Source organism: Mus caroli, unplaced genomic scaffold (genome assembly GCF_978045245.1).
Source record: "Mus caroli unplaced genomic scaffold, Mus_caroli_1 scaffold_14, whole genome shotgun sequence".
NCBI lineage: Eukaryota > Metazoa > Chordata > Mammalia > Rodentia > Muridae > Mus > Mus caroli.
Window position 1 is genome coordinate 60501212 of NW_028227269.1, and position 5172 is coordinate 60506383.

The window sequence follows — 5172 nt, forward strand, 5'->3', positions numbered from 1 at the left end:
TCTGAGTTTGGAAGGAAATTGCTAGCTCGATGTAAATGTTTTAAGTTTCTTTTCTTTACAAAACAGCAATATGGCAGGCTGCTGCCCCACCCCCTGGAAGCTCCACACCTTGCCTCCAACCTTGAGTCACCTTTCAAAGTTTCCCAGGAAGACTTGAGGTGGGCTGCAAGCCCCTAGGCTCTGCCTCTCCTGGGTTCTGCCCATTACCCGGTCTTGTCCAGAGGTGAAGAAAATAGAGAATGCCTTCCGGTCTCACCATGCCCTATAATTCCGCGAGAAGAGAAGATGACTACCTACCCGGATATGGAGGCCTAGGCATCATGGTTATGGAAGCTGCTGTAAATGATGATGCTTTGGAACAGGAGTTCAGTGTCCCTGGGGAAAAAAAAGAAGAAGAAATAGTACAAGCTGGGTGGACATAACCCAGGATTTTGAAGATGTTTGTCAAGAACTGAAGTTGGGAGAACTGCTTCATGATAAGCTGTTTTGTTCTTTTGAAGCCATGTCTGCTATAGAAATGATGAATCCCAGGATGGTTGCCAGGATGATTGGAAACCAAGTGAATAGAAAGGTTCTCAATTTTGAACAAGCTATCAAGGATGGCACCATTAAAATTAAAGACCTCAGCTTGCCTGAACTGCTAGGAATAATGGATACCTGCTTTTGCTGTTTGATCACATGGCTCAAAGGTCATTCTTTGACACAGACAGTGTTTACATGCCTTTACATTCCTAATCTGGACTTCATAGAAGATCCTGCCATGAAAGCTTTTGCTCTGGGAATCTTGAAGATCTGAGACATTGCAAGGGAAAGACTAAATAAAGCTGCTCTTTTGAAGAAGAAGATTTTTCAGTCAATGACCTGGATTAAAAATGGTCAACAGTGTGATAGATCTTACAGATCCGACAGAGTTACAGGAATGCTAAAAGATGTGGAAGATATGTCATCTTGAGAACTCAAAGTAAACAAGGAGAAGAGAGAGATCCAGAGGTTGAACTAGAAACCTTACAATTATGATGGATTTTGATCCCCTTGTTAACCAGAGATTACTTACACTCATTTTCCTCACTATGCAAAAATAATTAAAAGAAAAGAAATGGTCAACTATTACTCAAGATTAATAAACAGAGTAAAATCTGTTTGAGAATTTACCAGACTCACATTGTATCCTTGATTTTTTTGTGTGTGAATTTAGTGAACTGTTACCATGTGTTTTTTCAAGATCTCTGTTACAAACCACTTTTCCTCGTGGATAACAAAAAGATCTTTGGAAACTCCTCTCATGAAAGACATGGTGAAAGATACCCTTTGGTCCTTCATCAGTCCTCCAGTGCTATCCCCCAAGTGTTGCCTATATAATAATCACCAGGCTAAGGACTGTATCGACTACTTTGTTACTCACTGTGTTTGGCCATTTTGTAGTCTTGTTCAGATTCATAGCCATAACAGGGCTCAGCAGAGAGTCAAACTTGATCACATTCTGGAGAAGTTTGTTACCTTGCAAGATGAGTTTTATACTGCAGGGGAAGAATGTTCTTGAAGAAATGTAAGAGTACCCGTTGCAGACAACTTCGATGCAGTGCTTCACACTACGTTGTTGAAACAGGAGCCTGAGAGACTACATTGGACCTGTTTAGGAATCTGGGTTCTTTACCAAAATCTTCAAATTATGATTCAGTATCTGATCATTGCCTTTGAGCTGGAGCTGTACAGCATGCGTGAGTTCTACTACATCTACTGGTAACTCTCTGAGTTCCTGTATGCGTCACTGATGTCAAACCTGACAGCTCTCAGATGGCAGAGGTGAAGATAATGGAGGAACAGCTGAAAGACCACAGCAGAAAACAAAACAAAACAAACAAACAAACAAAGGAGAGAAAGAAAGTTGGTCCATTGAGCCAAGAGATCATAATCAGCCAGGCTTATCAGAAATGTGTGTTGGGATGTTCAGAATGATGGTCATGTTTGGCATGGATGACAAAGTGTTCAAGCCCAGGTTTGAGCTTGATAGTGATCAGGTCTGGTATGAGCACAGGTCTGCTTTGTTCAACAGTGTGATGATGTGATTACACTGCCACCAGTGAACTACCTGCAGTTCAAGGAAATGGCTGACCTCAATAAATATAGCCCTCCTCTTCAGGCTCCAGAGCTGTATGTGGCAGCTAATAAGCACTTTAAGCAGGCAAAAATGATCCTTGAAAATATCCCCAATCCAGACAGTGAGGTCAGTAGAATCCTTAAGGTTGTCAAGTTCAACTTTGTGGTTATGAAGCTCTTAGCAGAAGGACACAAAGGAGAGTCAACCAACGATTCCTCCAGATTTTGACTTCTCTGTTCACAAATACTTTCATATTGTGAAACTGATTTGAAAGAGACTGCAAAGACGACTGTGTCCACTCTGGGGGATACATAAGTCTGCCACATATGGTGAGGTAAAGCAGATTTCTTGAATGACAGACAGCTCGTTAAAAAGAATACTTTTCAGTCTAACACCTTTACCTGGCATGGATGAAAACTGCTCTTTTAAAGTGGTTTATTATGGGTGTAACTGGGATGGAATGTATTGTTGAATGTTACATGGTTTTATTATAGACTTAATTGTTTAAAACATTTTTTAAGGAATGATTGAGTGAAATGGTGTTTGTAAAGGTTAATAAAATTCCAGCAGACCTCTGATACAGGTAAGATATGATTTTCTTCTGGATAGCCTCCAGAAAGATTAAGTACCAAATGGTTGGGGGCAACTCTTTATTCTCTGTGCTACCTTTGGAAGATGAAGTTTTTCTGTTGATCAACTTGATATGTTAGGACAGACACTGGAGCAATAAAATTTATTGATGCTGTTAGGGTTCCTGAATCACTGAAGTATGGTATCCCAGACTCCAATAGCATGAAAAAGCCAAAGGTGTCATTACAATTCCATCTGGAGGGAAGGACTCTGACTGAATTTGCAGATTCAGTTTTAAAGCCAAAGTAGGAACATCAGGCAGGGGTACATGTTCTGTATCTTGATTGATCTATCTCTGGGGGTCTGGGTGATGCTATGATTTAGATTATTTATGATTTATACCAAGGAGGGGTAGCTCTTAACCTCTTGGCGCCAAGCCGGCTTAACTATCTTTTTGAAAGCTGGGGAGAGGTATATTTGAAATAAGCCTGTGGTTGTTACAGAAACTGACTTGCCAAGTTCTGGGAAGTAGAAATTCAGGCCTGGTCTCCTGAACTGCTAGTTTACAGCCTGTCATGGAGTCAGACTGGATCAGGTCAATTGCCTCCTTTCCTCCTCTCCCTAGAGTAAGGAATCATCTGGAATCCTTGAGAAAATTTTTTTACAGATTTTGGTAAGGTTGACTGGATAGTGGGGGTTGACAGCTGATATGGCAGGTTGTAAGCAGCAGGCAAGTAGGATTAGGAGTGCTGCAGTCTCAGACTTTACTGGATAGATGGAATCTGTAGTACCTCTGCATTGTTCCTAAGGAGAGTCATCTGAAGCACTCTCTGCTCCAGATGGCAGCTGCTGGGTTGTTACTTTCCCAGCAGGCTTAACGTGGAACTACATATCCCTGATCCTGTTCACTATCACAGCCATTGGTATGGTCAGGATCACACTGTGAGGTCTTTTTCAGTGAGATTCCAGAGTCTTATGATGCCTCTTGACCCAGACTTCCTCGTCTGGGAAATAGGGGTAAGGGGTAGGAGTAGATTCACAAATCTGGCAAATGGTAGGCCAGAGATGCTTCTGGACCCTGTGGAGGACTTCTAGAGATTAAAAAAAAAATTGTACTGATCACATATAGCTATAATATCAGATTGGAGATTATGTAACATGGGGGCGGCTTCTGTATAGTATCTCAAAAAGGTAAGACCCAAAGTTTAGGGGGTGTTTCTAGCCTTAGATAAAGAATAAGGTAAGAGACATACCCAGTCACTGCCAGTTTTAAGGCTTAATTTAGTAAAGGACTCCTTCAGGGTCCAATTTATCCTCTCTACCTGACATGAACTTTGTGGTCTCTAGGCACAATGTAATTTTCAATTAGTCCCCAAGGCTTGTACTAGAGATTGGGTTACATGAGAGATGGAAATTGGTCCACTGTCTGTCCCAAGCAGGATGGATAGGCCATATCTTGGTATGATTTTTTTAAAATCTCTTTTGTAGTTACATTGGCAGTCTTCTGGTTTGTTGGGTTGGCTTTTATACATCCTGAAAAGGTATATATATAAAGACTAATACATATTTATACCCATACTTTTCTGGTTTTATCTCTGTGTAATCTATTTCCCAATGGGCTCTGGGCCATTGGCCTCTGATCTACTTTCTGGAGTTTTTTTGGCTGGGGCTGGATAGATACACAGTCCTATAGGTAGGGCATTTTGAAATTGCCTCTTCCACCAAGTGTCCCAATCAAAAATTTTGTACTTTGCCTCTCCTAGCAAGTTTTCCAGCTTTCAGCAGCCCAAGTGTGAGGCTTGGTAGACTTGGTAGATGAGCTGTCTGGCAAATTCCTTGTGTAGGATGGTGTGACATTTATTGGTATACAACCATCTATTGTTATTTTTTTTTTTTTGTAGATTTCTTTGCATTTAGCTTGAACTTTTTGTCCTTTGCAGTATAGTCAGGAAAGATGGAGGTACAGGAGATGGCAAGGCTACGAGAATGTGAACAGTGGGAGCCATGGAGACTTCCCTGGAAGCCTTATCACCTGAAATAGTAGTTTGAGCCTAATTCATTTCATGGGATGGACAAGGAATTGACAGTCCTGAAAGATAAATCTGAAAGATCAGAATGAAAGTAACCATTTTATTAAGCAAAAGTTGGAAGTTCCTCTTGAATGGGAGGAAATAATTTTATTTGTGAGATTTGGAAAGTGCTCTATCTAAGTTGGCAATTTTATAATATCCCTGAGACCTCCCAACTTACTAAGTATTTTGCCTAGATGTTTGGTACTTTGTGGATTCCCCTTATTACACTCATCTCATTCCTTTTCCCTTCCATCTTTTCCATGAGAATTGAAGCAGCCCTCTTAGGATGTACCCCAATATTCCCTATTTGCCTAAACCCTTTAAGTTTTACTCAAGGATATTATATATACTTTTAAAATGTTATGATACAATGTCAGTGTGTTTTTCAGTATGTGGCTAACTTAACCATTTGTTACTACTACTACTACAACT

General features: G+C 40.6%; 1 pseudogene; it reads left to right on the plus strand.

Moving 5' to 3' along the window:
• Positions 1-320: 320 nt before the first annotated feature.
• LOC110307527 (N-alpha-acetyltransferase 35, NatC auxiliary subunit pseudogene) lies at positions 321-2369 on the plus strand (annotated as a pseudogene).
• Positions 2370-5172: the final 2803 nt, after the last annotated feature.